The following is a 12,210-nucleotide window of genomic DNA, read 5'->3' as shown; positions in this document are numbered from 1 at the left end:
TATTCCTGTTTCCGCAATAAAAAAAAAAAAAAAACAAAACAGCACATCTTTCTTTCCCACTCCAGCTGAGCCAGAGTTTGTCTGAAGAAGTTGGAGTATCTACTCTTACTAAAGCGCTCACAGTAAACAGCAATAAATTGTGGTTTGTGTCCCTGAAGCTGGCTCGTTTCTTCTTTTTTACAAACTTAGCCTCTCCACAGGCTATGTACCACCCATAGAGTGGCACACAGCAACAGTTATTCTGCTCCACAAAGGTGGAGCCACAACAGACCCCGGGAAATATTGCCCTATAAGTCTGACTAGCTTGGTCTGCAAGGCTATGGAGTGCATCATCATGGAACTCATTAACAGAGACATTGGGAACCTCCAAACACTGGACCCTACCCACTTCGTCTTTTTAAGGGCAGATCATGCCTCCTAAACCTGGTGGACTTAATTGGGACAGTTACCAAGGCTATAGACGAGGGAAAGATGGTACACACAGCCTACCTAGACCTCGCAAAGGCCTTCACCACCATTCCCCATTCTGGTATTAGAGACAAACTCACCAGCCTAAACATAAACCCCTAAATCACAAGATGGGTTGCCAACTGGCTCACAGACAGAACCCACATGGTGAGAGTTGCAGGAGCTAGGTCTGACTCTAAACCGGTTACAAGTGGCGTTCCCCAGGGCTTAGTCCTAGGACCCCTCCTGTTCGGCATATACTTCTTAGAGGTACAGGCAAGTACAGGAGGACTATGGCTGACCAAGTTCACAGACGACTGCAAACTAAGGGCTATAACTGACTCTCTGGTTGACACAGACATCCTCCAAAAGGGTCTCACTGAGACAGATACCTGGTGTCAAAATCATGGCCTCAAGCTAAATGCTAAAAAGTGCATAGTCATCCCCTTTGGAAAAAACAAAGTACCCACAAACTACCACATAGGTGGTAGTCCCCTAAATATGGAAGATGTAATAAGGGATCTGGGAACCCAAGTACATAGTAATTTCACCTTTGATAATCACATTGCCAAAGTCGTTAGAAAATCCTTCTACATTGCCCACCTAATCAGAAAAGGGTTTGCATCCAGATCAAAAGAGGTCATTGTGCCCCTCTATACTCATCACTCATCAGACCCATCATAGAGTACAATGCTCCATTTGGGATGCACCTTATATGACACCTGCAACAGCTGGAAAGACCACAGAAGTACCTCACCAAGAGGATCACTGGCCTCAATCAGATGCCCTATGCAGCTCAACTGAAGAAACTCCAGTTGTACTCGGTTGCATACCGCCTACTCAGAGGTGATCACTGCCTGACATATAAGGCCATGTCCAACCCAGAATTGATGGACATGCTCCACCTAAAGAAAACCTTAGCCCCTCGAGCCACACATTCTAGGGATCTAAACCTCACCACAACAATAAATAGGATGTGCTGGAGGGATAGATTCCTGTCCCAGAGACTTCCCATGCTTTGGAACAAGATCCCAATCTACATTAGGCAGAGCTCCTCGCTAACACTCTTCAAAAGAAACCTTGACGAGTGGATGGGAAACAGAAAGTTTACTGCGGGGATCACTTCAGTGGCTCTGCTGGACAGAGGCACAGGGAACTAATATAAAGGGGTGGTGAAACCCAACACATTCTGGCTAGGATTATAAATGCCTTCGGGCAGATAGCCTAGTACCTACCTATGAACATTTACTTTTGTCCCTGTGGCCCAGGTCATGACTGAAAAGTGTCCAAAAACCACAAGTTTTCTCATTCTGTATCAAATTTTAAAAAATCTATTGCTGACTTTTCATGAGGAGAGTGCCTGTATAGAAACAGTCTCTATTAGTCACAGGCTTAATAAAGTAAGTAAGTAACCTGATGAAGCGCACTTGTTAGGTGCGTGAAAGCGCTTGTTTTATTTTAAAAATAAAATTATTTGCTGTTTATCGTGGAGGCTTCAGTGATTTGCTGAATAAGGCTTAATAAAGTTAGAAGAAAACAATTGTGACAACTAATTCTTTACTCATTCCAATCTGAAGAGTTATCTCTAACTTGACAAATGTTGAGTAGATGAGGTTTTACTTCTGAGTTTCCCTTTCTGGGGATGAGGTTGCTGGATGCTTACTAGGCTTCTATGTAGATGTCTTTTAGAAGCAGAATTCTCTCTCTGAAAATAAGGGACTGCAGGAAGGTATGCTTCCCTTGTAGGATTCAATGATGTTCACTTTTTATTGTAATATTTTCAGAAAACCATCAGTTTAATTTTACCTCAGATGTGGAATCATGACATGTCTATCGGCAGAAGAAACTTGGAGTGCAAAAATTGCAAAAATATCTCACTGAAAGCCACTTTCAGCAAACCTCAAACTTGGACATTTGCAAGGGGGCAAGCCCCCCCCCCACCACCCTATGTAGGGAAACACACACGTGTGGGCACACACACAAAATCACCCTATCTTCTACACACCAAATGCAGTCATACAACTGTGGGTTAAAGGCCACATTCCACTGGTAATGAAAGTAGCTTTCTACACTCACAGAGAGGTTTGCCTCAAAATTAACCAAAGCAAGATTTCTAACATAAGTATTACTGGTTCACTAGACGCAACATCAGATCCAGATCTAACATAAGGTGGCCTAGCCAGTTGCCTGGGGGGTGACCAGCCTTTTAGGGGAAAAATGCTCCATCTTGGCTTATAAAAACACTGTCTCATCCCAAAAAAGCTTAACCTCAAGCTAAGAAGCATCCACCAGCACCTCAGCATGTATGAAGTACATCAGCATGAAGGACATTGCTCTTTGCCACCAGATATGCTTTGCTTTCACTGCAGCTTACAATCAGCCCAAAAAAAGTAATGGCATGGGAGTTATGAAGTGCAGACTGCTGCTGTTTTTCATACAGACAGAAGAATGGTGTGTGTGTGTGTGTGTGTGTGTGTGTGTGTGTGTGTGTGTGTGTGTGTGTGTGTGTGTGTGTGTGTGTGTGTGTGTGTGCCTGTGTGCGTGCGTGTGTGTGTGTGTGTGCTCCCTTGCTCATATGTGTATGGCATGCATGCAAAATGCCCCAGTTAGGGGCCACTGTGACTTGCTTAGAGTTGAACCCTGAACCTTAACTATGTGACATAAGAGCCTTAATCCTCCACACCAACTGTCAGGTGTCTTTCAGCTTCATTTTTTTTTCTTTTTTAATTCACTGAGAATTACAAGCTGTCAGTGTCAGTCACTGATTTTCATAGTTTTGCCATTCATAAAATGCATGCTGTTGCAAAATCTATAGCTGTTAACCTTTAAGTGATTTAGAGTTGTCTGCTGTTATCTGTCTCCAGTTTTGCTGAAAATCTCTGATTTTGCCTCATATATATGTCTTGACCATAAGCATGCCACTTAACTGCACAGTGCTTTTGGGGCAACTGAAAATGTGGGCAGGCTCCTCAATGGTCCCTTGAACTGCATCCTAGTAACTACCTATGAAACAGAATACTTATGGTGTAAATGAAGGAAAGCGATTGTAGTAAACAGGAGCATCATCATACGAACCGTGCTCTCTGGATGTGATCCATAGTTTCCTTGATCTGTTGAATGCTAGCAGTGTGTTTACTATTTAGTTGTGAATAAATAAGATAGCATGAAGTCTGAGAGTTTATTGCTTTGAACAGTCTTATTTTTGTGGCCTACTTCATCTTTGCACAATGTTCATAATCCTATGGCATTCCAGGCCTAAACAAAACAGTGTGTGGATTTTTTTATCCTACTATTTGCATACCATAACCACACTCATTTAGTGATTTAATAATCTATCTTGGTCTTTTATCCAGCATCTTCAAAGTTTTTCTGGCTGTAGAGCAGTAATGAACATATTCGATTTAAAATAATAAAATAAAAATTTCCAGTCAGAGAAGGATTGAAAAGAGTAAAGAACAATGTGAGACATATAAGGGACCCTTCATGCCAACTACATGCGTACTTTGGTTGATGTGCAATTGGTTTTGTTTCAATGGTGGTAAACTAGCCATCATCTTCAAAAACAAATCAAGCAGAAACAGGGCACATACGTAAGACAAAACCAGATATTCTGACTTTTTGTTTCCGTGACCCCTCCATGAAGAGGTTCGTATTTTAAAAGTTCTGTGTAAACTCGTTAACATCTTGTCGTAGAATAAAGGATACTAGTTTGTCAGTTTTTAAACTGATATGGCTAATGCAGAGATGTAGCTAAGTTGTTGTTGTGGTTGTAGTAATAAATAATACCAAGCATTTAAATGTTATGCTTGAAAAGCAAGTTAATAGCTCGCCTGCCTGTGTATCAGTGAAGCAGCTAGTTGCACTTTCCTAAATAATCCCATTTCTACGCAAGTTCCTAACATACTGAGCAGCTAATGCTTGTGTGCCATGTTTTCATTGTACATGACTTTTCCTGCTAGCTGTCTCAGTTTAGTTGTCTCTTGAAAGAATCTGTTATTTTACCTCGCCCTGCTACAAGGCTGATGTGAACAGACTGCAGTAGTAAGAATCCAAAAGGTAAATATGTTTTCTTGCTAAACCTTTACTTGGGTTCCTGCTGCCTAGAAAATAATCTGTGGCAGACATGTCCCACGTTATCAATTAATAGTTAAACTGTTTGTTAACCAGGTATGGACACTGTTGTAAAGACCCTTTCCAGGAATCACCCAGGCCATGGTGGGCCATGAATCAACTACAATAAATTCAAAGTGGCATGTATCATAACAGCATATATTAAATCACAGACATTACAAATGACAGATGATTTAACCCATGAAACTTCACTTCTGACTTTGTATGTAACTGAAATTTGAAGTAGTAACACATGATGTCTCATGCCTCATTCTGGGCAATACTCAATGTAAGTCTTTAATGCAATGTCTTACCTCAGTGCTATGCAATACTCAAGCAAGTAAAGAGATCACATTATAATGAATGTTAAAGTGAGTTTAATTTACGTGCAATATTAGGATTATCTAGCTCGAACACTATGACATATAGAAAGTAGCTACATATGTATTAATGTTGTTATATTAAGTCTATGTGATATATGCACATTTGAGTCCAGAGATACAGAATTTCATTAAGTTTTTGCACTTGTGTGATTTTGAATGACAATAAAGTTTACTTCGACTTTTGATGATTAAACAGTAAGCCAGTAATCAGTGGCAGTATTCAAACATCATGAACAGCATACATAGGTGAAGAAAGAGAATATGAAAAGAGAAGGAGTACAGAAAAGTGTGCTAGAATGCTGTGGAACAAGGTGTAATGGAGTGAAGAAATTGTTAAGAAATGAAATATTTAATAAGACTATAGGTGAATAAAATGAACAGCTAAGAAATGTAAAGATATGGGTAAAAATGCAAGAAGATGGTCAAAAGTTGGGGTATACAGAAAAATAAGAAGCTCAGGGGTGGTGTTAAGGGCTTTTGAAGGAGCCAGAGTAGGAAATAAGTGATGGGAAGAAAGTTGTGTTACTTATTGTGCAATCATAAGACATTATTAGGAAACAGTCTGGTTTGGGTTATAAACAGGTGTAGGGAGTTATTTCCAGCCCTGTTTGTCAAAGCAGTGATACTGCTGGGCCAGTATAATGCAATTTTCAAAAGTTTTACTGAAGGTCGGAGGAGGATCTTACTATTTGTAGTAACAAGTTGTATGTTGCTTGAACAACTTTGGTAAAAGCATTCTCAGCAATTAGGCTTCATAAAAACATAATCTTTAGAGTAGTTTCAGAGGGTAGAATGTCTTTTGGCCCACTGACTCTGTATAGGAAATCCCATTTGAGAAAAAGTGTGCTCACACAGACATACAAAGCTTCTAAACAGCACCAGGTGTGGCATGTCTTATTCTGGGAAAATATAATATCACTTCTTGTTTGCAGTGGCCTTCAAGGAGGTAAATTAAACTTGGTGTTATACTGAAGTGTCTTTAGACAAATAGCTATAGTAAATCCTGTAAAAGGTATGAGGAGGAAGAAAAAACCTAACAGCATAAAACTAGGTAAGATTTGCCAACACAGGAGAGGTGAATACATCTGGGAGTAAAAGAAAGGTATAATATACTAAAAACAAAATGAGTTGTAATCGTTTTTAGTGCACATTCTTTATGAATTTCACTAAAACACATGACCACAAATATTTTCCAGTTAATTACAGCCCAGACTTTGGTAGTACCGCATAACAAAAATCCTTGTATATCACTCACACACACACACACACACACACACACTATTAAGGAAATATGCATGTGGTGTAGCCATAACCATGCACTGTTTAAGCCACATTCCTCTAAGGCAGGTCCTCTACATTTCTGTGTCCAAAGTCTTTGATGACTTCCCAGCCTTAGCTTCATGCAATAACATACCTCTTAGCTGTCCAGAATTTTCCAGAATGCCCTGATTTTGATCCATATTTTTGCCTTGCCTCTTCTAAAATGTTTGATTTTCTGGTAAATTAGTGAGGCTTGCTGGCGGCCATTAATGCCCGACAGAGTTCCATATTTTTTATTGTTCAGAAAATACATACCGATGCAAAATCTGTAGTTCTATTAACTCTGTAAGTGAATTAGAGTAAATTGAAAAAAAAAGTCATTGATTTTGGACCTTTGCTCCAAGATTACTTTCTGCTTTGTCCTGAGCAATTGAACAAAGAAGATGAGAGGTACCAGCTCTTAGAGTTCTTCTTTTATCCCCTAGCAAATGACTCTGTTCAGCACTATTGCAGCTATGTGGTTCTAGGTTTCACTACATACCATTTCACAATCCCGGTGTACTGTTTTTATTAAGTATGCTCCCACCCTGGATGGCTGTCTTGTTCTTCAGAATAATCATTAATTTGTGTTTTGTAAGATATACTGCCTCTTGACTTCAGCTTGCAATTATACACTTTTGTCTACCTGCCTGATAACCTGTAGTTAAATAATAGAGCACCTACCCTGAGCTCTCCATGAATATGGGAAAATAGTGACTCAAGCAGTCATCCCTAGCTAATAAGACAAAGATTTAGTAAAATAAATAAAACACTATATGTTGGCTGTTATAGCTTTAGAAACTGGCAAAAGTATGTAAACAAAAAAATACTATTCTGCTTGGTTTAACTATACAAGTAAATGATGTAACTGCTCTCAGAAATTGGTGACAGACAATTCCAGAAACAGTAACAGAGCGTCAACAGTCAATTTTGCAATTCCTCCTCATTTTGTAATAAATTACATTGCATCTTCCTGTCTAATTTTGCCATGTTGCATTGCAAAAGACATTAACTTAAATGTTTTTTTCAAAATTAATCATACTGATGGATATGCATACAAAATTAAACAGCATCATTCAGTTTTTGTTTTATTAGCTATCAGGTTCAAAACAGAAGTCAAGTCACGTCTTTTTTTGTCAATGCATCTTATTCACATCTTGAACCCTGATATATACAATTTGTGTACATACAACTGTAAAATATTACCTGTAACTGAATGTTTATTTTATTAAAAGGTAATGGAGTGCGCGCGTGTGTGTGTGAGTGTTAGAATGCACATATATGCATTCACACTATCAACAGAGGTAGTATGAATGCCTACGGTAATTTCTTTGTAATACCAGCCTTCCAATATACAATATCTATCTTTTCATATCATATATATATATATATATATATATATATATATATATATATATATATATATATATGTATATATAATGCCTTCACTTATAGAACAGGACAGACATTTTTCATTATTAACTAAAAGTTATATTCTAAAAGTGCAGAGTGCTGATTGATTAAAGCAACCTTTCTTCTAGTATAGTTTACATAATTCATGAATACATGATTAGCACCTGGCTTATTTAAAAAGGCACTGTTAGTAATAAGTAAACAGTGCCATTATCTTTCTCCTACTCTCTTACTTTGCTGTAGTGTTATTATCCAACATTCTAGGAATACAATGTTTTATCAATCATGCTTACTTCTACAAAAATAACAGGCATATAAAACATTAAACTCTTCTACAAAAAATATCAACACTTGACTTGAAACATCTGTTTAAGCCACATGTAATAGTAAATAACAAAAGCTTCCATTTAGTTAAGCACATAGTAAAACCTGAAGTCACATAACTTCCATTCCCATTAAAAACAGTCAACTAACAAGTAAAATGTTATAATGCAGAATGACATTCTCTAAATACAGATCTGCTGTAGTGTTATTTGTGGCGTTACAGCATATTCCTAAGGTCAGTACTTGCCTAATAGCTGTCAAATACTGCAGTAAAAGAATAGTCTCTCTCTCTCTCTCTCTCTCTCTCTGACATTCTCAGATACATAATGTTGCCTTTAAAATATCAATTGAGCCATATTTACAAACAGCTAAAACATTCTGTATGTGACATTATTTAATACGTAACACTGAAATATAAAACAGTGATCTTTTTTTTACATATGGTACTGTTTCTTTAAGATATTAATAAATTTGCAGTGTGTAAGTCATGGTTTTCTATTTTATTTGTGCTGCTGCACAGTCTGACAAGCAAAGTTAAGAGCTGACAGCATATCACCTCAAACCTATCTCCAATAATTCAGCAGAACTGAACCCAAATGTTTCATGAAAAGCAGGACATTTCATTGCTCAAGACATGCCTCTGATATAGCCTGCATAAATTTCTCTCTCTCTCTGATAGTACACACCAGTCTGTATGAAAAATGGAAACTAATGGATCCCAAAATGTAATTTATTCCTAACTGAGAAAAACAGCTGATGAGCCTTTGAAGGTAAAGTGGGCCATGCCTCTGCATGTCACATAGGGGAAAGATAAAATTGTGTAATTTGCACGAACACTGAAAGTAAGGGGAGAGACAGAGAAAGAGACAACAAAGTGGATGAGACAGAATTTTCAAAGTTATTAGCAGAAGAAAATTTACAATACATCTGCCATTTGATCATGCTGGCAGAAGATAGCATGAAAAGTGTTGATGTTTATGTTACCAAATTAAAGAATGAATGTAAATACTGAATATGGTCTGTTACATGATTCATTAGAATGATGCAAAATTGTGACACCACTGAAATGATCAAATGAAAAGCAAATTACTGTAAAAAACAAACTCAATGTTGAATAATGCAATAAACAAAGTGAATGAAAATAGTCTGTCTCAAAGAAACTAAAATAAAACTTAAAATTGTGTAAAGTTAAATACAACAGCAAAACAAAGAAATGGGTGAAAAAAGAGTGAAAATTACTTCAAAAAAGTCAAAAGAGACAGAAAAAGCATGTTGCTAAATTATTTATAAAGTCTGATTAGAACATGACAAAAATCTTACACTTGGTCAGTTATGTAAAAGGTGTGGCAAAATAAACATTTTTTGTTTCATGTTAAAATGTATAACATGTCGAACAACAATGCAACTGGAAAGAATGCATGTGATGGACCAAACACATGGACATTATTTATTGTGAATACAATACCTGTTGGAAGAGTGAATACTGTGCAAGAATTTGACAAACAGAGCTTAAAATAAGATCAGTCAGTAATTTAGACAGAAAAGCTCAAAACGCATAACCACAATATGGTGGTTAGACACTGTGAGAGTGTAATGCAACGTTTGTTCAAGTATTCAAAGCAATGAAGAAAAGTGAGAAAATAAGCTGTTCAAAGTAAAAAAAAAAAAAAACATATTTATTCAGGTTTTCATGTGTTACCAAAGCATCAGAAACTGTGTAACTACAAACATATGAATAAGAAATGCAACACTCGGTTCCAGACAGTGAGAATAAAGGCACCATCTATACTGTAGAATTTGATTTTCCAGAAGCTTGGTATGGAGCAAAGAACAATGATGTATACATAAGTAGTGATAACTTGCTCTAAAACTATGACAAATTTATTTTCTGGTCTTTGTTGTTTGCCAATAAAGTATTCTATTTACTTCGATTCTCACATTGTATGAGATGTACATATGCCAAGAAAGCCCCAGCATCTCTAAGTGGTAAAACTGAATGACGGTCACACAGAATGGAAAGCATAAGCAAAACTAAAATATAAACTGAGCCTGTTGAATGGATAAATTGTACATCACTCTGGTGAAGCCTGACTACATTCATTTGTAGCTAGATCTGCACGCCAAAAATAAATCTAGACAAAAAGAACATCATTTGCTTCACAATACAGAAATGGTAACTGCCACAGCAAATGCAATGTATTTTGTGTACTTTACTTGATTTTAATAAAAATTTTAGACAAATCAAGCTAGATGAGCAAAGTTACAAGGTGTGTATATTTAATATGCCTAAATAAAAAGGCAGAATCCTGAGACTTCTATTTGGTACTTTGAAACCACCTAAAATGTTTAAAAAATCAGTTGTAGAAAGACTGGATGCCTTAAAGGCATTATTAGCATACATGATAATAAACCAATATTATAGATAGATAGATATGACCAAAGAAGAATATGACAGGAGAATGGTTCATTTACGGAGTATACCGAGACAGCATAACTTCAGGCTAACCAAATGTAAAAAAAAAAATCAGAGTTAGCTAAGATATATAGATCAAGTTTTATGTCTGGAAGTCTTGAAATCAGATGATGAGAAAAGTACTAGCACAAATTCCTACACCAGAGGATAAACAAATCAATCTGAAATTACTTATGTTGAAGTCTTTTTGAAGTTTTCCCAAATGTATTTGAAATATGTACTGAGAAAATTAATGGGATAAGATTAGACTTCATGGGACTGAATAGCAAGAGGAAAACTTTGGATTGTTCAGTTAATCACCTTTGAATATAAACCAAAGTATTTTAATGTGCATAAGATAGTCACACTAAAGGGCCATCTTATTCAGAATGGAACTGGTGCAGTAATTTTGCAAGAAGACAAACCATTTGCTTATGGTTCAAGAGTATTAACTGACAGAAAAATATCCAGAGAGAGTACAGTGGTTACTAGCTACAATGACTGTCTGTGAGAAGTCTCATCAATATATTTATAGGAAAAGAATACAAGAAGAAATTGACCCAAATTCCACTGTAGAAAAATATTTAAGTTGCCGTTGCATCACTAAGTTTGCAACAAATGTTGTTCTTTTTATCAGTATGACTTAGCAGCAAGTTATAAGCCATTAAGTCAGATGCATACAACAAATGATGTGCCATTTATATTTATAGAAGCAGCAAAATATCAAAAAGCTCTGCTTGAAGATAAACTGGAAGTTAATGGGCTAATACCATAATTGAGCAAGACTGAAAATCAATTTGAAAAGTTTTAGAAAAGTACTGCGAAAAATCAAATGACAATGCTAAACAAAACTGCTGTGAGTGTTTCTCTATAACAAAGGGTACCCGATATGAAAGACAGCACAGTTTTTTCACTTAAATAAAAAAAATGCTGATATAAACACTGTTATCAAAGCAGATGAACTAAAATCAGATGTCAAAACTGTGTTGGAAAGAATACAGTCGGGTATGAAGAAACAGCATATGATTTATCATTTTGGCCAGGATCTCTCTGCAGACAGAACAAGTAGTCCAGAAGTGTTCTGTGTGTAATAAGCATAATAAGAATCTAATAGAAGAAATGCTGTTTTACCCCATTACAGTCCCACTACAAAGAAAAACTAAATCTGATCTTTCCTGTGGCCTCTTTTTAAAAGCATCAACATGAATCTAATCTTTCCTTTATCACATGCTGTCAGTTGGTGACAATAAGTATGGAAGTGCAAGCAATTAATCAAGAAGGCCTGAACAGTGTGTGCTGAATGAAATGTACAAGGTATAATAAAAGTTACTCTTAAAGGGAAACAGTGAATAGCTCAATGAAATGAATGAACTATGAAACTGATGGAAATGGATACTTATACAAACAGTCACCTCACAAGTACTCAGCTCAATGAAAATGAATGAACTATGAAACTGATGGAAATGGATACTTATACAAATAGTCACATCACAAGTACTTTAATGGATTAATTATAAGAGTAAAAAATTGATTTATTTAATGGCAGCCAGTGTACATTTCTTATGGTCAAAATTAAGTTTACTCAACACACACACACCATTTTCTCACATCTGGGAGGAGAACAATCATACGATAAGGACAGACAGCAGTGTGTATAACTGGAAATATAGGTTTCAACATAAATGGTTAACCCTAATTTATAATACGCAATACCTTTGGGTGCAGCACTCACTTTGGGGCAACTGTGCCTAAATAAAAAGATAAGCTTCCTTTTTTGAAAGT

General features: G+C 36.6%; 1 protein-coding gene across 4 annotated transcripts in view; it reads right to left on the bottom strand.

Annotated features, from left to right (window-relative positions):
* Window positions 1–12,210, bottom strand: part of SYTL3 (synaptotagmin like 3) — a 1,329,495-nt gene that overhangs the window by 875,183 nt on the left and 442,102 nt on the right. The gene's annotated exons all lie outside the window — the stretch shown is intronic.

Source organism: Protopterus annectens, chromosome 1.part0 (assembly GCF_019279795.1).
Source record: "Protopterus annectens isolate FY-2018-M chromosome 1.part0, PAN1.0, whole genome shotgun sequence".
Taxonomy (NCBI): Eukaryota; Metazoa; Chordata; order Ceratodontiformes; family Protopteridae; genus Protopterus; species Protopterus annectens.
Note: the sequence above shows the minus strand (reverse complement) of the source record. Positions and strands in the feature narration are given on the sequence as shown.